The following is a 27,999-nucleotide window of genomic DNA, read 5'->3' on the forward strand; positions in this document are numbered from 1 at the left end:
GTATGTGACATGTACGTAACATGTATGTCATGTGTGTCATATGTATGTAACGTGTGTAACATGTATTTCATAAGTGTATGACATGTATGTAACATGCATTCAACATGTATGTCATATGTATGTATAATCTGTGTAATATGTGTGTAACACGTATGTAATATGTGTGATATGTATGCCATATGTGTATTGTGTGTCATATGTGTAACATGTATGTAACATGTGTGTACCATGCATGTCATATGCATGCCATATGTGTGTAACATGTATGTAAGATATGTGCAACATGCATGTCATATGTGTGTCATATTAATGTAACATGTGTGTGACATGCATGGCATATGTGTGTAGCATGTATGTGATGTGTATGACATGTATGTTATATGTGTGTAATATGTGTAACATGCATGTGACATGTGTGTAAAATTGTGTCTAAATGGTGTGTAACATGAGTGTGACATGTATGTAACATGCATGCAACATGTATATCATATGTATGTAACATTTGTGTAATATGTGTGAACTATGTGTGTAATATGTAAGTAGCACATGTGTCACATGTGTGTAACATGTATGTCATATGTGTGTAGTGTGTGTAGCATGTATGTAATATGTGCACAACATGCATATTATATGTATGTATCATGTATCAAACAAAACATGCAATGATTGCAACTTTTCTAATGCTGCTAAAGCAGAGAGGTAAGTGTTTTTTGAGATTCCAGTGAGTTGGGAAAGGAACTGCAGTAAATTGCAGGAGCAAGATCAGAGAAGCTTGAGCCCTAGAGGGTAGGGATTTTGTTAAAAGGAGTTTGGCAGCAGTGGGATTTGAACCCATGCCTCCAAAGAGACTGGAGCCTTAATCCAGCGCCTTAGACCGCTCGGCCATGCTGCCCATAAAAAATGAACACGTTATCGACTAAAATCGGGTGGGACATTCCATGCTCTGCATTCATTGCTTGAGCTGGAGGCCTCAGAACTCTAAACTACAAGTATTCACCACTTTATCCATTATAAAAGGTAGTTGAAGTTTCACGGAGATGGCCAAGATGCCACCTTATGTGTTTCAGTCCTCTTTCTGAGGCAGCAGGTGGTGGTCACTTTACACTTGAGAGTGGACTTTGGGTGCAGCATTCTGTGGCAAGTTCACTTGGCACTCTGCTGAAAAGTGTGCCAGCTTTTCATTAGTACTGCTTGTTTTTTGGTGTGCACACTTAAAGTGTTAATGTGGAATCTAGCTTACAGGAGAGGTAATCACGTTAGTTGGACTTGTTTTGTAACGTTGACAAGATTTCACTAGTCATCTCATCAGAAGTGTGCCCTTTTGGAAGACTTCTCAACCAAAGCATGCAATTTCCTAATGCTGCTGTTCTGAGATTCCAGTGTGTTGAGCAAGGAATGCCAGCAAAGTGCAGCAGAAACTTCAGAGACGCTTGAGCAATCAAGGATAGGCATTTGTTAAAAGAGCTTGGCAGCAGTGGGATTTGAACCCACGCCTCCAAAGAGACTGGAGCCTAAATCCAGCGCCTTAGACCGCTCGGCCATGCTACCTGTGAAAGTGCTCTTGCTAAGGACTAAAAAGAGGCATGACAGTCTACATTCCATGCTCTGCATTCATTGTTTGTATGTGACATGTACGTAACATGTATGTCATGTGTGTCATATGTATGTAACGTGTGTAACATGTATTTCATAAGTGTATGACATGTATGTAACATGCATTCAACATGTATGTCATATGTATGTATAATCTGTGTAATATGTGTGTAACACGTATGTAATATGTGTGATATGTATGCCATATGTGTATTGTGTGTCATATGTGTAACATGTATGTAACATGTGTGTACCATGCATGTCATATGCATGCCATATGTGTGTAACATGTATGTAAGATATGTGCAACATGCATGTCATATGTGTGTCATATTAATGTAACATGTGTGTGACATGCATGGCATATGTGTGTAGCATGTATGTGATGTGTATGACATGTATGTTATATGTGTGTAATATGTGTAACATGCATGTGACATGTGTGTAAAATTGTGTCTAAATGGTGTGTAACACGAGTGTGACATGTATGTAACATGCATGCAACATGTATATCATATGTATGTAACATTTGTGTAATATGTGTGAACTATGTGTGTAATATGTAAGTAGCACGTGTGTCACATTTGTGTAACATGTATGTCATATGTGTGTAGTGTGTGTAGCATGTATGTAATATGTGCACAACATGCATATTATATGTATGTATCATGTATCAAACAAAACATGCAATGATTGCAGCTTTTCTAATGCTGCTAAAGCAGAGAGGTAAGTGTTTTTTGAGATTCCAGTGAGTTGGGAAAGGAACTGCAGTAAATTGCAGGAGCAAGATCAGAGAAGCTTGAGCCCTAGAGGGTAGGGATTTTGTTAAAAGGAGTTTGGCAGCAGTGGGATTCGAACCCACGCCCCCAAAGAGACTGGAGCCTTAATCCAGCGCCTTAGACCGCTCGGCCATGCTACCCATAAAAATGAACACGTTATCGACTAAAATCGGGTGGGACATTCCATGCTCTGCATTCATTGCTTGAGCTGGAGGCCTCAGAACTCTAAACTACAAGTATTCACCACTTTATCCATTATAAAAGGTAGTTAAAGTTTCACGGAGATGGCCAAGATGCCACCTTATGTGTTTCAGTCCTCTTTCTGAGGCAGCAGGTGGTGGTCACTTTACACTTGAGAGTGGACTTTGGGTGCAGCATTCTGTGGCAAGTTCACTTGGCACTCTGCTGAAAAGTGTGCCAGCTTTTCATTAGTACTGCTTGTTTTTTGGTGTCCACACTTAAAGTGTTAATGTGGAATCTAGCTTACAGGAGAGGTAATCACGTTCAGTTGGACTTGTTTTGTAACGTTGACAAGATTTCACTAGTCATCTCATCAAAAGTGTGCCCTTTTGGAAGACTTCTCAACCAAAGCATGCAATTTCCTAATGCTGCTGTTCTGAGATTCCAGTGTGTTGAGCAAAGGAATGCCAGCAAAGTGCAGCAGAAACTTCAGAGACGCTTGAGCAATCAAGGATAGGCATTTGTTAAAAGAGCTTGGCAGCAGTGGGATTTGAACCCACGCCTCCAAAGAGACTGGAGCCTAAATCCAGCGCCTTAGACCGCTCGGCCATGCTACCTGTGAAAGTGCTCTTGCTAAGGACTAAAAAGAGGCATGACAGTCTACATTCCATGCTCTGCATTCATTGTTTGTATGTGACATGTACGTAACATGTATGTCATGTGTGTCATATGTATGTAACGTGTGTAACATGTATTTCATAAGTGTATGACATGTATGTAACATGCATTCAACATGTATGTCATATGTATGTATAATCTGTGTAATATGTGTAACACGTATGTAATATGTGTGATATGTATGCCATATGTGTATTGTGTGTCATATGTGTAACATGTATGTAACATGTGTGTACCATGCATGTCATATGCATGCCATATGTGTGTAACATGTATGTAAGATATGTGCAACATGCATGTCATATGTGTGTCATATTAATGTAACATGTGTGTGACATGCATGGCATATGTGTGTAGCATGTATGTGATGTGTATGAAATGTATGTTATATGTGTGTAATATGTGTAACATGCATGTGACATGTGTGTAAAATTGTGTCTAAATGGTGTGTAACATGAGTGTGACATGTATGTAACATGCATGCAACATGTATATCATATGTATGTAACATTTGTGTAATATGTGTGAACTATGTGTGTAATATGTAAGTAGCACGTGTGTCACATGTGTGTAACATGTATGTCATATGTGTGTAGTGTGTGTAGCATGTATGTAATATGTGCACAACATGCATATTATATGTATGTATCATGTATCAAACAAAACATGCAATGATTGCAGCTTTTCTAATGCTGCTAAAGCAGAGAGGTAAGTGTTTTTTGAGATTCCAGTGAGTTGGGAAAGGAACTGCAGTAAATTGCAGGAGCAAGATCAGAGAAGCTTGAGCCCTAGAGGGTAGGGATTTTGTTAAAAGGAGTTTGGCAGCAGTGGGATTCGAACCCATGCCCCCAAAGAGACTGGAGCCTTAATCCAGCGCCTTAGACCGCTCGGCCATGCTACCCATAAAAAATGAACACGTTATTGACTAAAATCAGGTGGGACATTCCATGCTCTGCATTCATTGCTTGAGCTGGAGGCCTCAGAACTCTAAACTACAAGTATTCACCACTTTATCCATTATAAAAGGTAGTTGAAGTTTCACGGAGATGGCCAAGATGCCACCTTATGTGTTTCAGTCCTCTTTCTGAGGCAGCAGGTGGTGGTCACTTTACACTTGAGAGTGGACTTTGGGTGCAGCATTCTGTGGCAAGTTCACTTGGCACTCTGCTGAAAAGTGTGCCAGCTTTTCATTAGTACTGCTTGTTTTTTGGTGTCCACACTTAAAGTGTTAATGTGGAATCTAGCTTACAGGAGAGGTAATCACGTTCAGTTGGACTTGTTTTGTAACGTTGACAAGATTTCACTAGTCATCTCATCAAAAGTGTGCCCTTTTGGAAGACTTCTCAACCAAATCATGCAATTTCCTAATGCTGCTGTTCTGAGATTCCAGTGTGTTGAGCAAGGAATGCCAGCAAAGTGCAGCAGAAACTTCAGAGACGCTTGAGCAATCAAGGATAGGCATTTGTTAAAAGAGCTTGGCAGCAGTGGGATTTGAACCCACGCCTCCAAAGAGACTGGAGCCTAAATCCAGCGCCTTAGAACGCTCGGCCATGCTACCTGTGAAAGTGCTCTTGCTAAGGACTAAAAAGAGGCACAACAGTCTACATTCCATGCTCTGCATTCATTGTTTGTATGTGACATGTACGTAACATGTATGTCATGTGTGTCATATGTATGTAACGTGTGTAACATGTATTTCATAAGTGTATGACATGTATGTAACATGCATTCAATATGTATGTATAATCTGTGTAATATGTGTGTAACACGTATGTAATATGTGTGATATGTATGCCATATGTGTATTGTGTGTCATATGTGTAACATGTATGTAACATGTGTGTACCATGCATGTCATATGCATGCCATATGTGTGTAACATGTATGTAAGATATGTGCAACATGCATGTCATATGTGTGTCATATTAATGTAACATGTGTGTGACATGCATGGCATATGTGTGTAGCATGTATGTGATGTGTATGACATGTATGTTATATGTGTAACATGCATGTGACATGTGTGTAAAATTGTGTCTAAATGGTGTGTAACATGAGTGTGACATGTATGTAACATGCATGCAACATGTATATCATATGTATGTAACATTTGTGTAATATGTGTGAACTATGTGTGTAATATGTAAGTAGCACGTGTGTCACATGTGTGTAACATGTATGTCATATGTGTGTAGTGTGTGTAGCATGTATGTAATATGTGCACAACATGCATATTATATGTATGTATCATGTATCAAACAAAACATGCAATGATTGCAGCTTTTCTAATGCTGCTAAAGCAGAGAGGTAAGTGTTTTTTGAGATTCCAGTGAGTTGGGAAAGGAACTGCAGTAAATTGCAGGAGCAAGATCAGAGAAGCTTGAGCCCTAGAGGGTAGGGATTTTGTTGAAAGGAGTTTGGCAGCAGTGGGATTCGAACCCATGCCCCCAAAGAGACTGGAGCCTTAATCCAGGGCCTTAGACTGCTCGGCCATGCTACCCATAAAAATGAACACGTTATTGACTAAAATCGGGTGGGACATTCCATGCTCTGCATTCATTGCTTGAGCTGGAGGCCTCAGAACTCTAAACTACAAGTATTCACCACTTTATCCATTATAAAAGGTAGTTGAAGTTTCACGGAGATGGCCAAGATGCCACCTTATGTGTTTCAGTCCTCTTTCTGAGGCAGCAGGTGGTGGTCACTTTACACTTGAGAGTGGACTTTGGGTGCAGCATTCTGTGGCAAGTTCACTTGGCACTCTGCTGAAAAGTGTGCCAGCTTTTCATTAGTACTGCTTGTTTTTTGGTGTCCACACTTAAAGTGTTAATGTGGAATCTAGCTTACAGGAGAGGTAATCACATTCAGTTGGACTTGTTTTGTAACGTTGACAAGATTTCACTAGTCATCTCATCAGAAGTGTGCCCTTTTGGAAGACTTCTCAACCAAATCATGCAATTTCCTAATGCTGCTGTTCTGAGATTCCAGTGTGTTGAGCAAAGGAATGCCAGCAAAGTGCAGCAGAAACTTCAGAGACGCTTGAGCAATCAAGGATAGGCATTTGTTAAAAGAGCTTGGCAGCAGTGGGATTTGAACCCACGCCTCCAAAGAGACTGGAGCCTAAATCCAGCGCCTTAGACCGCTCGGCCATGCTACCTGTGAAAGTGCTCTTGCTAAGGACTAAAAAGAGGCATGACAGTCTACATTCCATGCTCTGCATTCATTGTTTGTATGTGACATGTACGTAACATGTATGTCATGTGTGTCATATGTATGTAACGTGTGTAACATGTATTTCATAAGTGTATGACATGTATGTAACATGCATTCAACATGTATGTCATATGTATGTATAATCTGTGTAATATGTGTGTAACACGTATGTAATATGTGTGATATGTATGCCATATGTGTATTGTGTGTCATATGTGTAACATGTATGTAACATGTGTGTACCATGCATGTCATATGCATGCCATATGTGTGTAACATGTATGTAAGATATGTGCAACATGCATGTCATATGTGTGTCATATTAATGTAACATGTGTGTGACATGCATGGCATATGTGTGTAGCATGTATGTGATGTGTATGACATGTATGTTATATGTGTAACATGCATGTGACATGTGTGTAAAATTGTGTCTAAATGGTGTGTAACATGAGTGTGACATGTATGTAACATGCATGCAACATGTATATCATATGTATGTAACATTTGTGTAATATGTGTGAACTATGTGTGTAATATGTAAGTAGCACGTGTGTCACATGTGTGTAACATGTATGTCATATGTGTGTAGTGTGTGTAGCATGTATGTAATATGTGCACAACATGCATATTATATGTATGTATCATGTATCAAACAAAACATGCAATGATTGCAGCTTTTCTAATGCTGCTAAAGCAGAGAGGTAAGTGTTTTTTGAGATTCCAGTGAGTTGGGAAAGGAACTGCAGTAAATTGCAGGAGCAAGATCAGAGAAGCTTGAGCCCTAGAGGGTAGGGATTCTGTGTAATATGTGTGTAACACGTATGTAATATGTGTGATATGTATGCCATATGTGTATTGTGTGTCATATGTGTAACATGTATGTAACATGTGTGTACCATGCATGTCATATGCATGCCATATGTGTGTAACATGTATGTAAGATATGTGCAACATGCATGTCATATGTGTGTCATATTAATGTAACATGTGTGTGACATGCATGGCATATGTGTGTAGCATGTATGTGATGTGTATGACATGTATGTTATATGTGTGTAATATGTGTAACATGCATGTGACATGTGTGTAAAATTGTGTCTAAATGGTGTGTAACACGAGTGTGACATGTATGTAACATGCATGCAACATGTATATCATATGTATGTAACATTTGTGTAATATGTGTGAACTATGTGTGTAATATGTAAGTAGCACGTGTGTCACATTTGTGTAACATGTATGTCATATGTGTGTAGTGTGTGTAGCATGTATGTAATATGTGCACAACATGCATATTATATGTATGTATCATGTATCAAACAAAACATGCAATGATTGCAGCTTTTCTAATGCTGCTAAAGCAGAGAGGTAAGTGTTTTTTGAGATTCCAGTGAGTTGGGAAAGGAACTGCAGTAAATTGCAGGAGCAAGATCAGAGAAGCTTGAGCCCTAGAGGGTAGGGATTTTGTTAAAAGGAGTTTGGCAGCAGTGGGATTCGAACCCACGCCCCCAAAGAGACTGGAGCCTTAATCCAGCGCCTTAGACCGCTCGGCCATGCTACCCATAAAAATGAACACGTTATCGACTAAAATCGGGTGGGACATTCCATGCTCTGCATTCATTGCTTGAGCTGGAGGCCTCAGAACTCTAAACTACAAGTATTCACCACTTTATCCATTATAAAAGGTAGTTAAAGTTTCACGGAGATGGCCAAGATGCCACCTTATGTGTTTCAGTCCTCTTTCTGAGGCAGCAGGTGGTGGTCACTTTACACTTGAGAGTGGACTTTGGGTGCAGCATTCTGTGGCAAGTTCACTTGGCACTCTGCTGAAAAGTGTGCCAGCTTTTCATTAGTACTGCTTGTTTTTTGGTGTCCACACTTAAAGTGTTAATGTGGAATCTAGCTTACAGGAGAGGTAATCACGTTCAGTTGGACTTGTTTTGTAACGTTGACAAGATTTCACTAGTCATCTCATCAAAAGTGTGCCCTTTTGGAAGACTTCTCAACCAAAGCATGCAATTTCCTAATGCTGCTGTTCTGAGATTCCAGTGTGTTGAGCAAAGGAATGCCAGCAAAGTGCAGCAGAAACTTCAGAGACGCTTGAGCAATCAAGGATAGGCATTTGTTAAAAGAGCTTGGCAGCAGTGGGATTTGAACCCACGCCTCCAAAGAGACTGGAGCCTAAATCCAGCGCCTTAGACCGCTCGGCCATGCTACCTGTGAAAGTGCTCTTGCTAAGGACTAAAAAGAGGCATGACAGTCTACATTCCATGCTCTGCATTCATTGTTTGTATGTGACATGTACGTAACATGTATGTCATGTGTGTCATATGTATGTAACGTGTGTAACATGTATTTCATAAGTGTATGACATGTATGTAACATGCATTCAACATGTATGTCATATGTATGTATAATCTGTGTAATATGTGTAACACGTATGTAATATGTGTGATATGTATGCCATATGTGTATTGTGTGTCATATGTGTAACATGTATGTAACATGTGTGTACCATGCATGTCATATGCATGCCATATGTGTGTAACATGTATGTAAGATATGTGCAACATGCATGTCATATGTGTGTCATATTAATGTAACATGTGTGTGACATGCATGGCATATGTGTGTAGCATGTATGTGATGTGTATGAAATGTATGTTATATGTGTGTAATATGTGTAACATGCATGTGACATGTGTGTAAAATTGTGTCTAAATGGTGTGTAACATGAGTGTGACATGTATGTAACATGCATGCAACATGTATATCATATGTATGTAACATTTGTGTAATATGTGTGAACTATGTGTGTAATATGTAAGTAGCACGTGTGTCACATGTGTGTAACATGTATGTCATATGTGTGTAGTGTGTGTAGCATGTATGTAATATGTGCACAACATGCATATTATATGTATGTATCATGTATCAAACAAAACATGCAATGATTGCAGCTTTTCTAATGCTGCTAAAGCAGAGAGGTAAGTGTTTTTTGAGATTCCAGTGAGTTGGGAAAGGAACTGCAGTAAATTGCAGGAGCAAGATCAGAGAAGCTTGAGCCCTAGAGGGTAGGGATTTTGTTAAAAGGAGTTTGGCAGCAGTGGGATTCGAACCCATGCCCCCAAAGAGACTGGAGCCTTAATCCAGCGCCTTAGACCGCTCGGCCATGCTACCCATAAAAAATGAACACGTTATTGACTAAAATCAGGTGGGACATTCCATGCTCTGCATTCATTGCTTGAGCTGGAGGCCTCAGAACTCTAAACTACAAGTATTCACCACTTTATCCATTATAAAAGGTAGTTGAAGTTTCACGGAGATGGCCAAGATGCCACCTTATGTGTTTCAGTCCTCTTTCTGAGGCAGCAGGTGGTGGTCACTTTACACTTGAGAGTGGACTTTGGGTGCAGCATTCTGTGGCAAGTTCACTTGGCACTCTGCTGAAAAGTGTGCCAGCTTTTCATTAGTACTGCTTGTTTTTTGGTGTCCACACTTAAAGTGTTAATGTGGAATCTAGCTTACAGGAGAGGTAATCACGTTCAGTTGGACTTGTTTTGTAACGTTGACAAGATTTCACTAGTCATCTCATCAAAAGTGTGCCCTTTTGGAAGACTTCTCAACCAAATCATGCAATTTCCTAATGCTGCTGTTCTGAGATTCCAGTGTGTTGAGCAAGGAATGCCAGCAAAGTGCAGCAGAAACTTCAGAGACGCTTGAGCAATCAAGGATAGGCATTTGTTAAAAGAGCTTGGCAGCAGTGGGATTTGAACCCACGCCTCCAAAGAGACTGGAGCCTAAATCCAGCGCCTTAGAACGCTCGGCCATGCTACCTGTGAAAGTGCTCTTGCTAAGGACTAAAAAGAGGCACAACAGTCTACATTCCATGCTCTGCATTCATTGTTTGTATGTGACATGTACGTAACATGTATGTCATGTGTGTCATATGTATGTAACGTGTGTAACATGTATTTCATAAGTGTATGACATGTATGTAACATGCATTCAATATGTATGTATAATCTGTGTAATATGTGTGTAACACGTATGTAATATGTGTGATATGTATGCCATATGTGTATTGTGTGTCATATGTGTAACATGTATGTAACATGTGTGTACCATGCATGTCATATGCATGCCATATGTGTGTAACATGTATGTAAGATATGTGCAACATGCATGTCATATGTGTGTCATATTAATGTAACATGTGTGTGACATGCATGGCATATGTGTGTAGCATGTATGTGATGTGTATGACATGTATGTTATATGTGTAACATGCATGTGACATGTGTGTAAAATTGTGTCTAAATGGTGTGTAACATGAGTGTGACATGTATGTAACATGCATGCAACATGTATATCATATGTATGTAACATTTGTGTAATATGTGTGAACTATGTGTGTAATATGTAAGTAGCACGTGTGTCACATGTGTGTAACATGTATGTCATATGTGTGTAGTGTGTGTAGCATGTATGTAATATGTGCACAACATGCATATTATATGTATGTATCATGTATCAAACAAAACATGCAATGATTGCAGCTTTTCTAATGCTGCTAAAGCAGAGAGGTAAGTGTTTTTTGAGATTCCAGTGAGTTGGGAAAGGAACTGCAGTAAATTGCAGGAGCAAGATCAGAGAAGCTTGAGCCCTAGAGGGTAGGGATTTTGTTGAAAGGAGTTTGGCAGCAGTGGGATTCGAACCCATGCCCCCAAAGAGACTGGAGCCTTAATCCAGGGCCTTAGACTGCTCGGCCATGCTACCCATAAAAATGAACACGTTATTGACTAAAATCGGGTGGGACATTCCATGCTCTGCATTCATTGCTTGAGCTGGAGGCCTCAGAACTCTAAACTACAAGTATTCACCACTTTATCCATTATAAAAGGTAGTTGAAGTTTCACGGAGATGGCCAAGATGCCACCTTATGTGTTTCAGTCCTCTTTCTGAGGCAGCAGGTGGTGGTCACTTTACACTTGAGAGTGGACTTTGGGTGCAGCATTCTGTGGCAAGTTCACTTGGCACTCTGCTGAAAAGTGTGCCAGCTTTTCATTAGTACTGCTTGTTTTTTGGTGTCCACACTTAAAGTGTTAATGTGGAATCTAGCTTACAGGAGAGGTAATCACATTCAGTTGGACTTGTTTTGTAACGTTGACAAGATTTCACTAGTCATCTCATCAGAAGTGTGCCCTTTTGGAAGACTTCTCAACCAAATCATGCAATTTCCTAATGCTGCTGTTCTGAGATTCCAGTGTGTTGAGCAAAGGAATGCCAGCAAAGTGCAGCAGAAACTTCAGAGACGCTTGAGCAATCAAGGATAGGCATTTGTTAAAAGAGCTTGGCAGCAGTGGGATTTGAACCCACGCCTCCAAAGAGACTGGAGCCTAAATCCAGCGCCTTAGACCGCTCGGCCATGCTACCTGTGAAAGTGCTCTTGCTAAGGACTAAAAAGAGGCATGACAGTCTACATTCCATGCTCTGCATTCATTGTTTGTATGTGACATGTACGTAACATGTATGTCATGTGTGTCATATGTATGTAACGTGTGTAACATGTATTTCATAAGTGTATGACATGTATGTAACATGCATTCAACATGTATGTCATATGTATGTATAATCTGTGTAATATGTGTGTAACACGTATGTAATATGTGTGATATGTATGCCATATGTGTATTGTGTGTCATATGTGTAACATGTATGTAACATGTGTGTACCATGCATGTCATATGCATGCCATATGTGTGTAACATGTATGTAAGATATGTGCAACATGCATGTCATATGTGTGTCATATTAATGTAACATGTGTGTGACATGCATGGCATATGTGTGTAGCATGTATGTGATGTGTATGACATGTATGTTATATGTGTGTAATATGTGTAACATGCATGTGACATGTGTGTAAAATTGTGTCTAAATGGTGTGTAACATGAGTGTGACATGTATGTAACATGCATGCAACATGTATATCATATGTATGTAACATTTGTGTAATATGTGTGAACTATGTGTGTAATATGTAAGTAGCACATGTGTCACATGTGTGTAACATGTATGTCATATGTGTGTAGTGTGTGTAGCATGTATGTAATATGTGCACAACATGCATATTATATGTATGTATCATGTATCAAACAAAACATGCAATGATTGCAACTTTTCTAATGCTGCTAAAGCAGAGAGGTAAGTGTTTTTTGAGATTCCAGTGAGTTGGGAAAGGAACTGCAGTAAATTGCAGGAGCAAGATCAGAGAAGCTTGAGCCCTAGAGGGTAGGGATTCTGTGTAATATGTGTGTAACACGTATGTAATATGTGTGATATGTATGCCATATGTGTATTGTGTGTCATATGTGTAACATGTATGTAACATGTGTGTACCATGCATGTCATATGCATGCCATATGTGTGTAACATGTATGTAAGATATGTGCAACATGCATGTCATATGTGTGTCATATTAATGTAACATGTGTGTGACATGCATGGCATATGTGTGTAGCATGTATGTGATGTGTATGACATGTATGTTATATGTGTGTAATATGTGTAACATGCATGTGACATGTGTGTAAAATTGTGTCTAAATGGTGTGTAACATGAGTGTGACATGTATGTAACATGCATGCAACATGTATATCATATGTATGTAACATTTGTGTAATATGTGTGAACTATGTGTGTAATATGTAAGTAGCACATGTGTCACATGTGTGTAACATGTATGTCATATGTGTGTAGTGTGTGTAGCATGTATGTAATATGTGCACAACATGCATATTATATGTATGTATCATGTATCAAACAAAACATGCAATGATTGCAACTTTTCTAATGCTGCTAAAGCAGAGAGGTAAGTGTTTTTTGAGATTCCAGTGAGTTGGGAAAGGAACTGCAGTAAATTGCAGGAGCAAGATCAGAGAAGCTTGAGCCCTAGAGGGTAGGGATTTTGTTAAAAGGCGTTTGGCAGCAGTGGGATTCGAACCCACGCCCCCAAAGAGACTGGAGCCTTAATCCAGCGCCTTAGACCGCTCGGCCATGCTACCCATAAAACTGAACACGTTATCGACTAAAATCGGGTGGGACATTCCATGCTCTGCATTCATTGCTTGAGCTGGAGGCCTCAGAACTCTAAACTACAAGTATTCACCACTTTATTCATTATAAAAGGTAGTTGAAGTTTCACGGAGATGGCCAAGATGCCACCTTATGTGTTTCAGTCCTCTTTCTGAGGCAGCAGGTGGTGGTCACTTTACACTTGAGAGTGGACTTTGGGTGCAGCATTCTGTGGCAAGTTCACTTGGCACTCTGCTGAAAAGTGTGCCAGCTTTTCATTAGTACTGCTTGTTTTTTGGTGTCCACACTTAAAGTGTTAATGTGGAATCTAGCTTACAGGAGAGGTAATCACGTTAGTTGGACTTGTTTTGTAACGTTGACAAGATTTCACTAGTCATCTCATCAGAAGTGTGCCCTTTTGGAAGACTTCTCAACCAAAGCATGCAATTTCCTAATGCTGCTGTTCTGAGATTCCAGTGTGTTGAGCAAGGAATGCCAGCAAAGTGCAGCAGAAACTTCAGAGACGCTTGAGCAATCAAGGATAGGCATTTGTTAAAAGAGCTTGGCAGCAGTGGGATTTGAACCCACGCCTCCAAAGAGACTGGAGCCTAAATCCAGCGCCTTAGACCGCTCGGCCATGCTACCTGTGAAAGTGCTCTTGCTAAGGACTAAAAAGAGGCATGACAGTCTACATTCCATGCTCTGCATTCATTGTTTGTATGTGACATGTACGTAACATGTATGTCATGTGTGTCATATGTATGTAACGTGTGTAACATGTATTTCATAAGTGTATGACATGTATGTAACATGCATTCAACATGTATGTCATATGTATGTATAATCTGTGTAATATGTGTGTAACACGTATGTAATATGTGTGATATGTATGCCATATGTGTATTGTGTGTCATATGTGTAACATGTATGTAACATGTATGTAACATGTGTGTACCATGCATGTCATATGCATGCCATATGTGTGTAACATGTATGTAAGATATGTGCAACATGCATGTCATATGTGTGTCATATTCATGTAACATGTGTGTGACATGCATGGCATATGTGTGTAGCATGTATGTGATGTGTATGAAATGTATGTTATATGTGTGTAATATGTGTAACATGCATGTGACATGTGTGTAAAATTGTGTCTAAATGGTGTGTAACATGAGTGTGACATGTATGTAACATGCATGCAACATGTATATCATATGTATGTAACATTTGTGTAATATGTGTGAACTATGTGTGTAATATGTAAGTAGCACGTGTGTCACATGTGTGTAACATGTATGTCATATGTGTGTAGTGTGTGTAGCATGTATGTAATATGTGCACAACATGCATATTATATGTATGTATCATGTATCAAACAAAACATTCAATGATTGCAGCTTTTCTAATGCTGCTAAAGCAGAGAGGTAAGTGTTTTTTGAGATTCCAGTGAGTTGGGAAAGGAACTGCAGTAAATTGCAGGAGCAAGATCAGAGAAGCTTGAGCCCTAGAGGGTAGGGATTTTGTTAAAAGGAGTTTGGCAGCAGTGGGATTCGAACCCACGCCCCCAAAGAGACTGGAGCCTTAATCCAGCGCCTTAGACCGCTCGGCCATGCTACCCATAAAAATGAACACGTTATCGACTAAAATCGGGTGGGACATTCCATGCTCTGCATTCATTGCTTGAGCTGGAGGCCTCAGAACTCTAAACTACAAGTATTCACCACTTTATCCATTATAAAAGGTAGTTGAAGTTTCACGGAGATGGCCAAGATGCCACCTTATGTGTTTCAGTCCTCTTTCTGAGGCAGCAGGTGGTGGTCACTTTACACTTGAGAGTGGACTTTGGGTGCAGCATTCTGTGGCAAGTTCACTTGGCACTCTGCTGAAAAGTGTGCCAGCTTTTCATTAGTACTGCTTGTTTTTTGGTGTGCACACTTAAAGTGTTAATGTGGAATCTAGCTTACAGGAGAGGTAATCACGTTAGTTGGACTTGTTTTGTAACGTTGACAAGATTTCACTAGTCATCTCATCAGAAGTGTGCCCTTTTGGAAGACTTCTCAACCAAAGCATGCAATTTCCTAATGCTGCTGTTCTGAGATTCCAGTGTGTTGAGCAAGGAATGCCAGCAAAGTGCAGCAGAAACTTCAGAGACGCTTGAGCAATCAAGGATAGGCATTTGTTAAAAGAGCTTGGCAGCAGTGGGATTTGAACCCACGCCTCCAAAGAGACTGGAGCCTAAATCCAGCGCCTTAGACCGCTCGGCCATGCTACCTGTGAAAGTGCTCTTGCTAAGGACTAAAAAGAGGCATGACAGTCTACATTCCATGCTCTGCATTCATTGTTTGTATGTGACATGTACGTAACATGTATGTCATGTGTGTCATATGTATGTAACGTGTGTAACATGTATTTCATAAGTGTATGACATGTATGTAACATGCATTCAACATGTATGTCATATGTATGTATAATCTGTGTAATATGTGTGTAACACGTATGTAATATGTGTGATATGTATGCCATATGTGTATTGTGTGTCATATGTGTAACATGTATGTAACATGTGTGTACCATGCATGTCATATGCATGCCATATGTGTGTAACATGTATGTAAGATATGTGCAACATGCATGTCATATGTGTGTCATATTAATGTAACATGTGTGTGACATGCATGGCATATGTGTGTAGCATGTATGTGATGTGTATGACATGTATGTTATATGTGTGTAATATGTGTAACATGCATGTGACATGTGTGTAAAATTGTGTCTAAATGGTGTGTAACATGAGTGTGACATGTATGTAACATGCATGCAACATGTATATCATATGTATGTAACATTTGTGTAATATGTGTGAACTATGTGTGTAATATGTAAGTAGCACATGTGTCACATGTGTGTAACATGTATGTCATATGTGTGTAGTGTGTGTAGCATGTATGTAATATGTGCACAACATGCATATTATATGTATGTATCATGTATCAAACAAAACATGCAATGATTGCAACTTTTCTAATGCTGCTAAAGCAGAGAGGTAAGTGTTTTTTGAGATTCCAGTGAGTTGGGAAAGGAACTGCAGTAAATTGCAGGAGCAAGATCAGAGAAGCTTGAGCCCTAGAGGGTAGGGATTTTGTTAAAAGGAGTTTGGCAGCAGTGGGATTTGAACCCATGCCTCCAAAGAGACTGGAGCCTTAATCCAGCGCCTTAGACCGCTCGGCCATGCTGCCCATAAAAAATGAACACGTTATCGACTAAAATCGGGTGGGACATTCCATGCTCTGCATTCATTGCTTGAGCTGGAGGCCTCAGAACTCTAAACTACAAGTATTCACCACTTTATCCATTATAAAAGGTAGTTGAAGTTTCACGGAGATGGCCAAGATGCCACCTTATGTGTTTCAGTCCTCTTTCTGAGGCAGCAGGTGGTGGTCACTTTACACTTGAGAGTGGACTTTGGGTGCAGCATTCTGTGGCAAGTTCACTTGGCACTCTGCTGAAAAGTGTGCCAGCTTTTCATTAGTACTGCTTGTTTTTTGGTGTGCACACTTAAAGTGTTAATGTGGAATCTAGCTTACAGGAGAGGTAATCACGTTAGTTGGACTTGTTTTGTAACGTTGACAAGATTTCACTAGTCATCTCATCAGAAGTGTGCCCTTTTGGAAGACTTCTCAACCAAAGCATGCAATTTCCTAATGCTGCTGTTCTGAGATTCCAGTGTGTTGAGCAAGGAATGCCAGCAAAGTGCAGCAGAAACTTCAGAGACGCTTGAGCAATCAAGGATAGGCATTTGTTAAAAGAGCTTGGCAGCAGTGGGATTTGAACCCACGCCTCCAAAGAGACTGGAGCCTAAATCCAGCGCCTTAGACCGCTCGGCCATGCTACCTGTGAAAGTGCTCTTGCTAAGGACTAAAAAGAGGCATGACAGTCTACATTCCATGCTCTGCATTCATTGTTTGTATGTGACATGTACGTAACATGTATGTCATGTGTGTCATATGTATGTAACGTGTGTAACATGTATTTCATAAGTGTATGACATGTATGTAACATGCATTCAACATGTATGTCATATGTATGTATAATCTGTGTAATATGTGTGTAACACGTATGTAATATGTGTGATATGTATGCCATATGTGTATTGTGTGTCATATGTGTAACATGTATGTAACATGTGTGTACCATGCATGTCATATGCATGCCATATGTGTGTAACATGTATGTAAGATATGTGCAACATGCATGTCATATGTGTGTCATATTAATGTAACATGTGTGTGACATGCATGGCATATGTGTGTAGCATGTATGTGATGTGTATGACATGTATGTTATATGTGTGTAATATGTGTAACATGCATGTGACATGTGTGTAAAATTGTGTCTAAATGGTGTGTAACACGAGTGTGACATGTATGTAACATGCATGCAACATGTATATCATATGTATGTAACATTTGTGTAATATGTGTGAACTATGTGTGTAATATGTAAGTAGCACGTGTGTCACATTTGTGTAACATGTATGTCATATGTGTGTAGTGTGTGTAGCATGTATGTAATATGTGCACAACATGCATATTATATGTATGTATCATGTATCAAACAAAACATGCAATGATTGCAGCTTTTCTAATGCTGCTAAAGCAGAGAGGTAAGTGTTTTTTGAGATTCCAGTGAGTTGGGAAAGAAACTGCAGTAAATTGCAGGAGCAAGATCAGAGAAGCTTGAGCCCTAGAGGGTAGGGATTTTGTTAAAAGGAGTTTGGCAGCAGTGGGATTCGAACCCACGCCCCCAAAGAGACTGGAGCCTTAATCCAGCGCCTTAGACCGCTCGGCCATGCTACCCATAAAAATGAACACGTTATCGACTAAAATCGGGTGGGACATTCCATGCTCTGCATTCATTGCTTGAGCTGGAGGCCTCAGAACTCTAAACTACAAGTATTCACCACTTTATCCATTATAAAAGGTAGTTAAAGTTTCACGGAGATGGCCAAGATGCCACCTTATGTGTTTCAGTCCTCTTTCTGAGGCAGCAGGTGGTGGTCACTTTACACTTGAGAGTGGACTTTGGGTGCAGCATTCTGTGGCAAGTTCACTTGGCACTCTGCTGAAAAGTGTGCCAGCTTTTCATTAGTACTGCTTGTTTTTTGGTGTCCACACTTAAAGTGTTAATGTGGAATCTAGCTTACAGGAGAGGTAATCACGTTCAGTTGGACTTGTTTTGTAACGTTGACAAGATTTCACTAGTCATCTCATCAAAAGTGTGCCCTTTTGGAAGACTTCTCAACCAAAGCATGCAATTTCCTAATGCTGCTGTTCTGAGATTCCAGTGTGTTGAGCAAAGGAATGCCAGCAAAGTGCAGCAGAAACTTCAGAGACGCTTGAGCAATCAAGGATAGGCATTTGTTAAAAGAGCTTGGCAGCAGTGGGATTTGAACCCACGCCTCCAAAGAGACTGGAGCCTAAATCCAGCGCCTTAGACCGCTCGGCCATGCTACCTGTGAAAGTGCTCATGCTAAGGACTAAAAAGAGGCATGACAGTCTACATTCCATGCTCTGCATTCATTGTTTGTATGTGACATGTACGTAACATGTATGTCATGTGTGTCATATGTATGTAACGTGTGTAACATGTATTTCATAAGTGTATGACATGTATGTAACATGCATTCAACATGTATGTCATATGTATGTATAATCTGTGTAATATGTGTAACACGTATGTAATATGTGTGATATGTATGCCATATGTGTATTGTGTGTCATATGTGTAACATGTATGTAACATGTGTGTACCATGCATGTCATATGCATGCCATATGTGTGTAACATGTATGTAAGATATGTGCAACATGCATGTCATATGTGTGTCATATTAATGTAACATGTGTGTGACATGCATGGCATATGTGTGTAGCATGTATGTGATGTGTATGAAATGTATGTTATATGTGTGTAATATGTGTAACATGCATGTGACATGTGTGTAAAATTGTGTCTAAATGGTGTGTAACATGAGTGTGACATGTATGTAACATGCATGCAACATGTATATCATATGTATGTAACATTTGTGTAATATGTGTGAACTATGTGTGTAATATGTAAGTAGCACGTGTGTCACATGTGTGTAACATGTATGTCATATGTGTGTAGTGTGTGTAGCATGTATGTAATATGTGCACAACATGCATATTATATGTATGTATCATGTATCAAACAAAACATGCAATGATTGCAGCTTTTCTAATGCTGCTAAAGCAGAGAGGTAAGTGTTTTTTGAGATTCCAGTGAGTTGGGAAAGGAACTGCAGTAAATTGCAGGAGCAAGATCAGAGAAGCTTGAGCCCTAGAGGGTAGGGATTTTGTTAAAAGGAGTTTGGCAGCAGTGGGATTCGAACCCACGCCCCCAAAGAGACTGGAGCCTTAATCCAGCGCCTTAGACCGCTCGGCCATGCTACCCATAAAAATGAACACGTTATCGACTAAAATCGGGTGGGACATTCCATGCTCTGCATTCATTGCTTGAGCTGGAGGCCTCAGAACTCTAAACTACAAGTATTCACCACTTTATCCATTATAAAAGGTAGTTAAAGTTTCACGGAGATGGCCAAGATGCCACCTTATGTGTTTCAGTCCTCTTTCTGAGGCAGCAGGTGGTGGTCACTTTACACTTGAGAGTGGACTTTGGGTGCAGCATTCTGTGGCAAGTTCACTTGGCACTCTGCTGAAAAGTGTGCCAGCTTTTCATTAGTACTGCTTGTTTTTTGGTGTCCACACTTAAAGTGTTAATGTGGAATCTAGCTTACAGGAGAGGTAACCACGTTCAGTTGGACTTGTTTTGTAACGTTGACAAGATTTCACTAGTCATCTCATCAAAAGTGTGCCCTTTTGGAAGACTTCTCAACCAAATCATGCAATTTCCTAATGCTGCTGTTCTGAGATTCCAGTGTGTTGAGCAAGGAATGCCAGCAAAGTGCAGCAGAAACTTCAGAGACGCTTGAGCAATCAAGGATAGGCATTTGTTAAAAGAGCTTGGCAGCAGTGGGATTTGAACCCACGCCTCCAAAGAGACTGGAGCCTAAATCCAGCGCCTTAGAATGCTCGGCCATGCTACCTGTGAAAGTGCTCTTGCTAAGGACTAAAAAGAGGCATGACAGTCTACATTCCATGCTCTGCATTCATTGTTTGTATGTGACATGTACGTAACATGTATGTCATGTGTGTCATATGTATGTAACGTGTGTAACATGTATTTCATAAGTGTATGACATGTATGTAACATGCATTCAACATGTATGTCATATGTATGTATAATCTGTGTAATATGTGTGTAACACGTATGTAATATGTGTGATATGTATGCCATATGTGTATTGTGTGTCATATGTGTAACATGTATGTAACATGTGTGTACCATGCATGTCATATGCATGCCATATGTGTGTAACATGTATGTAAGATATGTGCAACATGCATGTCATATGTGTGTCATATTCATGTAACATGTGTGTGACATGCATGGCATATGTGTGTAGCATGTATGTGATGTGTATGACATGTATGTTATATGTGTGTAATATGTGTAACATGCATGTGACATGTGTGTAAAATTGTGTCTAAATGGTGTGTAACATGAGTGTGACATGTATGTAACATGCATGCAACATGTATATCATATGTATGTAACATTTGTGTAATATGTGTGAACTATGTGTGTAATATGTAAGTAGCACGTGTGTCACATGTGTGTAACATGTATGTCATATGTGTGTAGTGTGTGTAGCATGTATGTAATATGTGCACAACATGCATATTATATGTATGTATCATGTATCAAACAAAACATGCAATGATTGCAACTTTTCTAATGCTGCTAAAGCAGAGAGGTAAGTGTTTTTTGAGATTCCAGTGAGTTGGGAAAGGAACTGCAGTAAATTGCAGGAGCAAGATCAGAGAAGCTTGAGCCCTAGAGGGTAGGGATTTTGTTAAAAGGAGTTTGGCAGCAGTGGGATTCGAACCCACGCCCCCAAAGAGACTGGAGCCTTAATCCAGCGCCTTAGACCGCTCGGCCATGCTACCCATAAAAATGAACACGTTATCGACTAAAATCGGGTGGGACATTCCATGCTCTGCATTCATTGCTTGAGCTGGAGGCCTCAGAACTCTAAACTACAAGTATTCACCACTTTATCCATTATAAAAGGTAGTTGAAGTTTCACGGAGATGGCCAAGATGCCACCTTATGTGTTTCAGTCCTCTTTCTGAGGCAGCAGGTGGTGGTCACTTTACACTTGAGAGTGGACTTTGGGTGCAGCATTCTGTGGCAAGTTCACTTGGCACTCTGCTGAAAAGTGTGCCAGCTTTTCATTAGTACTGCTTGTTTTTTGGTGTGCACACTTAAAGTGTTAATGTGGAATCTAGCTTACAGGAGAGGTAATCACGTTAGTTGGACTTGTTTTGTAACGTTGACAAGATTTCACTAGTCATCTCATCAGAAGTGTGCCCTTTTGGAAGACTTCTCAACCAAATCATGCAATTTCCTAATGCTGCTGTTCTGAGATTCCAGTGTGTTGAGCAAGGAATGCCAGCAAAGTGCAGCAGAAACTTCAGAGACGCTTGAGCAATCAAGGATAGGCATTTGTTAAAAGAGCTTGGCAGCAGTGGGATTTGAACCCACGCCTCCAAAGAGACTGGAGCCTAGATCCAGCGCCTTAGACCGCTCGGCCATGCTACCTGTGAAAGTGCTCTTGCTAAGGACTAAAAAGAGGCATGACAGTCTACATTCCATGCTCTGCATTCATTGTTTGTATGTGACATGTACGTAACATGTATGTCATGTGTGTCATATGTATGTAACGTGTGTAACATGTATTTCATAAGTGTATGACATGTATGTAACATGCATTCAACATGTATGTCATATGTATGTATAATCTGTGTAATGTGTGTGTAACACGTATGTAATATGTGTGATATGTATGTCATATGTGTATTGTGTGTCATATGTGTAACATGTATGTAACATGTGTGTACCATGCATGTCATATGCATGCCATATGTGTGTAACATGTATGTAAGATATGTGCAACATGCATGTCATATGTGTGTCATATTAATGTAACATGTGTGTGACATGCATGGCATATGTGTGTAGCATGTATGTGATGTGTATGACATGTATGTTATATGTGTGTAATATGTGTAACATGCATGTGACATGTGTGTAAAATTGTGTCTAAATGGTGTGTAACATGAGTGTGACATGTATGTAACATGCATGCAACATGTATATCATATGTATGTAACATTTGTGTAATATGTGTGAACTATGTGTGTAATATGTAAGTAGCACGTGTGTCACATGTGTGTAACATGTATGTCATATGTGTGTAGTGTGTGTAGCATGTATGTAATATGTGCACAACATGCATATTATATGTATGTATCATGTATCAAACAAAACATGCAATGATTGCAGCTTTTCTAATGCTGCTAAAGCAGAGAGGTAAGTGTTTTTTGAGATTCCAGTGAGTTGGGAAAGGAACTGCAGTAAATTGCAGGAGCAAGATCAGAGAAGCTTGAGCCCTAGAGGGTAGGGATTTTGTTAAAAAGAGTTTGGCAGCAGTGGGATTCAAACCCATGCCCCCAAAGAGACTGGAGCCTTAATCCTGCGCCTTACACCGCTCGGCCATGCTACCCATAAAAATGAACACGTTATCGACTAAAATCGGGTGGGACATTCCATGCTCTGCATTCATTGCTTGAGCTGGAGGCCTCAGAACTCTAAACTACAAGTATTCACCACTTTATCCATTATAAAAGGTAGTTAAAATTTCACGGAGATGGCCAAGATGCCACCTTATGTGTTTCAGTCCTCTTTCTGAGGCAGCAGGTGGTGGTCACTTTACACTTGAGAGTGGACTTTGGGTGCAGCATTCTGTGGCAAGTTCACTTGGCACTCTGCTGAAAAGTGTGCCAGCTTTTCATTAGTACTGCTTGTTTTTTGGTGTCCACACTTAAAGTGTTAATGTGGAATCTAGCTTACAGGAGAGGTAATCACGTTCAGTTGGACTTGTTTTGTAACGTTGACAAGATTTCACTAGTCATCTCATCAAAAGTGTGCCCTTTTGGAAGACTTCTCAACCAAATCATGCAATTTCCTAATGCTGCTGTTCTGAGATTCCAGTGTGTTGAGCAAGGAATGCCAGCAAAGTGCAGCAGAAACTTCAGAGACGCTTGAGCAATCAAGGATAGGCATTTGTTAAAAGAGCTTGGCAGCAGTGGGATTTGAACCCACGCCTCCAAAGAGACTGGAGCCTAAATCCAGCGCCTTAGACCGCTCGGCCATGCTACCTGTGAAAGTGCTCTTGCTAAGGACTAAAAAGAGGCACAACAGTCTACATTCCATGCTCTGCATTCATTGTTTGTATGTGACATGTACGTAACATGTATGTCATGTGTGTCATATGTATGTAACGTGTGTAACATGTATTTCATAAGTGTATGACATGTATGTAACATGCATTCAACATGTATGTCATATGTATGTATAATCTGTGTAATGTGTGTGTAACACGTATGTAATATGTGTGATATGTATGTCATATGTGTATTGTGTGTCATATGTGTAACATGTATGTAACATGTGTGTACCATGCATGTCATATGCATGCCATATGTGTGTAACATGTATGTAAGATATGTGCAACATGCATGTCATATGTGTGTCATATTAATGTAACATGTGTGTGACATGCATGGCATATGTGTGTAGCATGTATGTGATGTGTATGACATGTATGTTATATGTGTGTAATATGTGTAACATGCATGTGACATGTGTGTAAAATTGTGTCTAAATGGTGTGTAACATGAGTGTGACATGTATGTAACATGCATGCAACATGTATATCATATGTATGTAACATTTGTGTAATATGTGTGAACTATGTGTGTAATATGTTTTAAATATTGTTTATTTCGTTTTCCACATTTACAAAAAGAACAGTACAAAATATTCCTTATACATACTTTTAAAAATCACTTTGACTAACATTCATGTTATTTCAGTGTTTTCAACATTCACATAAAAACAAACAGTCAAAAAAAAAAAAAGTACACATTGGGTGCCCAACCGGATCGATCTTAAATATCCCAAAAGGGGAGAAGAAGAAGAGGAGAGAGAGAGGGAGGGAAAAGAAAAAAAAAAAAAAAAAAAAAAAAAAAAAAGGTTTTAAGCCCGCCCCCTCCCCCTCTCTTCATGTGTTTAGAATTATCCTTTTGTGATTTTATCTTACCCATATTTATTACCCCTCCCACGTGACGCTTTTTCTTACTTCCAATTTGTGATTTGTGTAAGGTGGGGATTCCTCTCCTTCCATCCCCACTCCCTTCTACAAAAAAAAAAAAAAAAAAAAAAAAAAAAAAAAAAAAAAAAACCCCCCGACAAACCCCCTAAAGGGCCCCAGAACAAGGGGTCCCCCATCTCCTCCCCCCCACGCAAAAAAAAAAAAAAAAAAAAAAAAAAAAAAAAAAAGGGGGAGAACCAAGGGGGGGAAAGGATCCTTTCCCCTTCTCCTCCCTTCTTCCCTCCTCTCCTCCTCCCTCCCCTATAAAAAATAAATAAAAAAATTTTATAGGGGGCTATGAAGTATATGCATCTTATCTCCCTCCCCTAGATGCCCTCTCCATCCCCCATAATTCCAAGATATATTGAGGATTTTCTAAATTCCATCCAGTTCCTCCAAGTCACCTGGAATCTAATTTCGGCTCCCCGTTGAAGGTGTATTAGTTCTTCCATAATCCTCAATCTATCTATTTCCCTAAACCATTCTCTTATCCCGGGTGTTTCCTTTACTTTCCAGTATCTCGGGATCAGTACTTTCGCTGCGTTTAGCAAAAATGGAGTTAATGCTCTTCTATATTTTTCCCTAGGGCCCTCGGCCGCGTGAAACAAACATTTCCAGGGATCCAGTTCTATTTCCTTCCCGTCGATCTCTTTAATTAAACCCACCACCTTTTCCCAGTATAACTGGATTGCACTGCATTGCCACCATATATGGGCATGGGTTCCCTCCCTCCCACACTCTCTCCAACAAAGGGGTGATAAGTCTTTGTTAATCTTATGCATTTTCGATGGAACATAATACCATCTAACCAATAATTTATAGTTCATTTCTTGGATCTTCGTATCTATTGAAGTGGAGTGGGTATAGTCTATAACTTTCCCTTTCAGTTTTTCTGGGATTGATTGATTCAATTCCCCTTCCCACCTCCCAAAAGCCGGTATCGCCTCATCCTCCATTAAAGATATTAAGGTCCTATATATCTTAGAGATCCCCTGTCTGCCCGCTCCTCCTCGGTCAATCAATTTCTCCCAAGGGTTTAAATTGTCACCCGAGCGGAGAGGTTTTGGAAGGGACTCAACAAAATGTTGGAGTTGTCTGTATCTCCATCCATCCCATGGTGTTCTTCCGTATTTCTCTCGTATCTCCTCTAATGAGCATAAGCTATTTGCTTTTAACACATCCCTTAACCTTAATATGTCCCTATGCGTCCACTTCTGGAACATTTTGTTTTCTTTCCCTGGAGGAAAATAGTTATTTCCTGACAGGGGCATTAGAGGGCTATTGTTGTTTTGACCTTCTGTACCTTTAAGTACCCCATCCCATGTTCTTAATGTTTCCATTGTAATCGGGGATATTCTTCCAGAGAGACCCCTAAACTTCATTGGAATCCAAATGGTCTGGCTCAGGACAACATTACTCATATTATCTTCCAGTGATACCCACTTTTTAAATGGAGCGTTGTAAACCCAATCCAAAATCCTCCTCATTACCGCTGCTGAATGGTATTTTTGAAAATCTGGGAGAGATACCCCTCCCTTATCCTTAGGCCTATTCATTACCTTATAAGAAACGCGACTTCCTCTTTTGTTCCATATAAATTTCTGAATCAGGGATTTAATAATTCTAAAATAGGCCCCTGGGATATTTATCGGGAGGCTCTGAAAGACATATAGAGCCTTTGGCAGAATCATCATTTTAATTACGTTTATCCTGCCAAACCATGACAGTCTGTGTGCAGGGTAACCTTTAAGATCTTGTTTAATTTTATTGTGTGTAATATGTAAGTAGCACGTGTGTCACATGTGTGTAACATGTATGTCATATGTGTGTAGTGTGTGTAGCATGTATGTAATATGTGCACAACATGCATATTATATGTATGTATCATGTATCAAACAAAACATGCAATGATTGCAGCTTTTCTAATGCTGCTAAAGCAGAGAGGTAAGTGTTTTTTGAGATTCCAGTGAGTTGGGAAAGGAACTGCAGTAAATTGCAGGAGCAAGATCAGAGAAGCTTGAGCCCTAGAGGGTAGGGATTTTGTTAAAAAGAGTTTGGCAGCAGTGGGATTCAAACCCATGCCCCCAAAGAGACTGGAGCCTTAATCCTGCGCCTTACACCGCTCGGCCATGCTACCCATAAAAATGAACACGTTATCGACTAAAATCGGGTGGGACATTCCATGCTCTGCATTCATTGCTTGAGCTGGAGGCCTCAGAACTCTAAACTACAAGTATTCACCACTTTATCCATTATAAAAGGTAGTTAAAATTTCACGGAGATGGCCAAGATGCCACCTTATGTGTTTCAGTCCTCTTTCTGAGGCAGCAGGTGGTGGTCACTTTACACTTGAGAGTGGACTTTGGGTGCAGCATTCTGTGGCAAGTTCACTTGGCACTCTGCTGAAAAGTGTGCCAGCTTTTCATTAGTACTGCTTGTTTTTTGGTGTCCACACTTAAAGTGTTAATGTGGAATCTAGCTTACAGGAGAGGTAATCACGTTCAGTTGGACTTGTTTTGTAACGTTGACAAGATTTCACTAGTCATCTCATCAAAAGTGTGCCCTTTTGGAAGACTTCTCAACCAAATCATGCAATTTCCTAATGCTGCTGTTCTGAGATTCCAGTGTGTTGAGCAAGGAATGCCAGCAAAGTGCAGCAGAAACTTCAGAGACGCTTGAGCAATCAAGGATAGGCATTTGTTAAAAGAGCTTGGCAGCAGTGGGATTTGAACCCACGCCTCCAAAGAGACTGGAGCCTAAATCCAGCGCCTTAGACCGCTCGGCCATGCTACCTGTGAAAGTGCTCTTGCTAAGGACTAAAAAGAGGCACAACAGTCTACATTCCATGCTCTGCATTCATTGTTTGTATGTGACATGTACGTAACATGTATGTCATGTGTGTCATATGTATGTAACGTGTGTAACATGTATTTCATAAGTGTATGACATGTATGTAACATGCATTCAACATGTATGTCATATGTATGTATAATCTGTGTAATATGTGTGTAACACGTATGTAATATGTGTGATATGTATGCCATATGTGTATTGTGTGTCATATGTGTAACATGTATGTAACATGTGTGTACCATGCATGTCATATGCA

At 40.0% G+C, this 27,999-nt stretch overlaps 25 non-coding genes across 25 annotated transcripts; all 25 read right to left on the bottom strand.

Moving 5' to 3' along the window:
* Positions 1–810: 810 nt before the first annotated feature.
* Positions 811–892, bottom strand: TRNAL-AAG (transfer RNA leucine (anticodon AAG)). The gene has a single exon. It is a non-coding gene; the product is annotated as a tRNA-Leu (tRNA).
* Positions 893–1,466: 574 nt separating this feature from the next.
* Positions 1,467–1,548, bottom strand: TRNAL-UAG (transfer RNA leucine (anticodon UAG)). Its single transcript has one exon. It is a non-coding gene; the product is annotated as a tRNA-Leu (tRNA).
* Positions 1,549–2,430: 882 nt separating this feature from the next.
* On the bottom strand, positions 2,431–2,512 carry TRNAL-AAG (transfer RNA leucine (anticodon AAG)). The gene has a single exon. It is a non-coding gene; the product is annotated as a tRNA-Leu (tRNA).
* Positions 2,513–3,087: 575 nt separating this feature from the next.
* On the bottom strand, positions 3,088–3,169 carry TRNAL-UAG (transfer RNA leucine (anticodon UAG)). The gene has a single exon. It is a non-coding gene; the product is annotated as a tRNA-Leu (tRNA).
* An 880-nt stretch (positions 3,170–4,049) lies between these two features.
* On the bottom strand, positions 4,050–4,131 carry TRNAL-AAG (transfer RNA leucine (anticodon AAG)). Its single transcript has one exon. It is a non-coding gene; the product is annotated as a tRNA-Leu (tRNA).
* Positions 4,132–4,706: 575 nt separating this feature from the next.
* Positions 4,707–4,788, bottom strand: TRNAL-UAG (transfer RNA leucine (anticodon UAG)). The gene has a single exon. It is a non-coding gene; the product is annotated as a tRNA-Leu (tRNA).
* A 1,517-nt stretch (positions 4,789–6,305) lies between these two features.
* On the bottom strand, positions 6,306–6,387 carry TRNAL-UAG (transfer RNA leucine (anticodon UAG)). Its single transcript has one exon. It is a non-coding gene; the product is annotated as a tRNA-Leu (tRNA).
* A 1,538-nt stretch (positions 6,388–7,925) lies between these two features.
* On the bottom strand, positions 7,926–8,007 carry TRNAL-AAG (transfer RNA leucine (anticodon AAG)). Its single transcript has one exon. It is a non-coding gene; the product is annotated as a tRNA-Leu (tRNA).
* Positions 8,008–8,582: 575 nt separating this feature from the next.
* On the bottom strand, positions 8,583–8,664 carry TRNAL-UAG (transfer RNA leucine (anticodon UAG)). Its single transcript has one exon. It is a non-coding gene; the product is annotated as a tRNA-Leu (tRNA).
* An 880-nt stretch (positions 8,665–9,544) lies between these two features.
* TRNAL-AAG (transfer RNA leucine (anticodon AAG)) lies at positions 9,545–9,626 on the bottom strand. The gene has a single exon. It is a non-coding gene; the product is annotated as a tRNA-Leu (tRNA).
* Positions 9,627–10,201: 575 nt separating this feature from the next.
* On the bottom strand, positions 10,202–10,283 carry TRNAL-UAG (transfer RNA leucine (anticodon UAG)). The gene has a single exon. It is a non-coding gene; the product is annotated as a tRNA-Leu (tRNA).
* Positions 10,284–11,800: 1,517 nt separating this feature from the next.
* TRNAL-UAG (transfer RNA leucine (anticodon UAG)) lies at positions 11,801–11,882 on the bottom strand. Its single transcript has one exon. It is a non-coding gene; the product is annotated as a tRNA-Leu (tRNA).
* Positions 11,883–13,431: 1,549 nt separating this feature from the next.
* Positions 13,432–13,513, bottom strand: TRNAL-AAG (transfer RNA leucine (anticodon AAG)). Its single transcript has one exon. It is a non-coding gene; the product is annotated as a tRNA-Leu (tRNA).
* Positions 13,514–14,086: 573 nt separating this feature from the next.
* TRNAL-UAG (transfer RNA leucine (anticodon UAG)) lies at positions 14,087–14,168 on the bottom strand. The gene has a single exon. It is a non-coding gene; the product is annotated as a tRNA-Leu (tRNA).
* Positions 14,169–15,061: 893 nt separating this feature from the next.
* On the bottom strand, positions 15,062–15,143 carry TRNAL-AAG (transfer RNA leucine (anticodon AAG)). Its single transcript has one exon. It is a non-coding gene; the product is annotated as a tRNA-Leu (tRNA).
* A 573-nt stretch (positions 15,144–15,716) lies between these two features.
* On the bottom strand, positions 15,717–15,798 carry TRNAL-UAG (transfer RNA leucine (anticodon UAG)). Its single transcript has one exon. It is a non-coding gene; the product is annotated as a tRNA-Leu (tRNA).
* Positions 15,799–16,680: 882 nt separating this feature from the next.
* TRNAL-AAG (transfer RNA leucine (anticodon AAG)) lies at positions 16,681–16,762 on the bottom strand. The gene has a single exon. It is a non-coding gene; the product is annotated as a tRNA-Leu (tRNA).
* Positions 16,763–17,336: 574 nt separating this feature from the next.
* Positions 17,337–17,418, bottom strand: TRNAL-UAG (transfer RNA leucine (anticodon UAG)). Its single transcript has one exon. It is a non-coding gene; the product is annotated as a tRNA-Leu (tRNA).
* An 882-nt stretch (positions 17,419–18,300) lies between these two features.
* TRNAL-AAG (transfer RNA leucine (anticodon AAG)) lies at positions 18,301–18,382 on the bottom strand. Its single transcript has one exon. It is a non-coding gene; the product is annotated as a tRNA-Leu (tRNA).
* A 575-nt stretch (positions 18,383–18,957) lies between these two features.
* TRNAL-UAG (transfer RNA leucine (anticodon UAG)) lies at positions 18,958–19,039 on the bottom strand. The gene has a single exon. It is a non-coding gene; the product is annotated as a tRNA-Leu (tRNA).
* An 880-nt stretch (positions 19,040–19,919) lies between these two features.
* TRNAL-AAG (transfer RNA leucine (anticodon AAG)) lies at positions 19,920–20,001 on the bottom strand. Its single transcript has one exon. It is a non-coding gene; the product is annotated as a tRNA-Leu (tRNA).
* A 1,538-nt stretch (positions 20,002–21,539) lies between these two features.
* Positions 21,540–21,621, bottom strand: TRNAL-AAG (transfer RNA leucine (anticodon AAG)). Its single transcript has one exon. It is a non-coding gene; the product is annotated as a tRNA-Leu (tRNA).
* A 573-nt stretch (positions 21,622–22,194) lies between these two features.
* Positions 22,195–22,276, bottom strand: TRNAL-UAG (transfer RNA leucine (anticodon UAG)). The gene has a single exon. It is a non-coding gene; the product is annotated as a tRNA-Leu (tRNA).
* Positions 22,277–23,814: 1,538 nt separating this feature from the next.
* TRNAL-UAG (transfer RNA leucine (anticodon UAG)) lies at positions 23,815–23,896 on the bottom strand. The gene has a single exon. It is a non-coding gene; the product is annotated as a tRNA-Leu (tRNA).
* Positions 23,897–27,601: 3,705 nt separating this feature from the next.
* TRNAL-UAG (transfer RNA leucine (anticodon UAG)) lies at positions 27,602–27,683 on the bottom strand. The gene has a single exon. It is a non-coding gene; the product is annotated as a tRNA-Leu (tRNA).
* Positions 27,684–27,999: the final 316 nt, after the last annotated feature.

The sequence above is a fragment of the Lithobates pipiens genome, unplaced genomic scaffold (assembly GCF_037356315.1).
Source record: "Lithobates pipiens isolate NorthernLeopardFrog02 unplaced genomic scaffold, aLitPip1_a1.2 Scaffold_28, whole genome shotgun sequence".
In the NCBI taxonomy this organism is placed as follows: domain Eukaryota; kingdom Metazoa; phylum Chordata; class Amphibia; order Anura; family Ranidae; genus Lithobates; species Lithobates pipiens.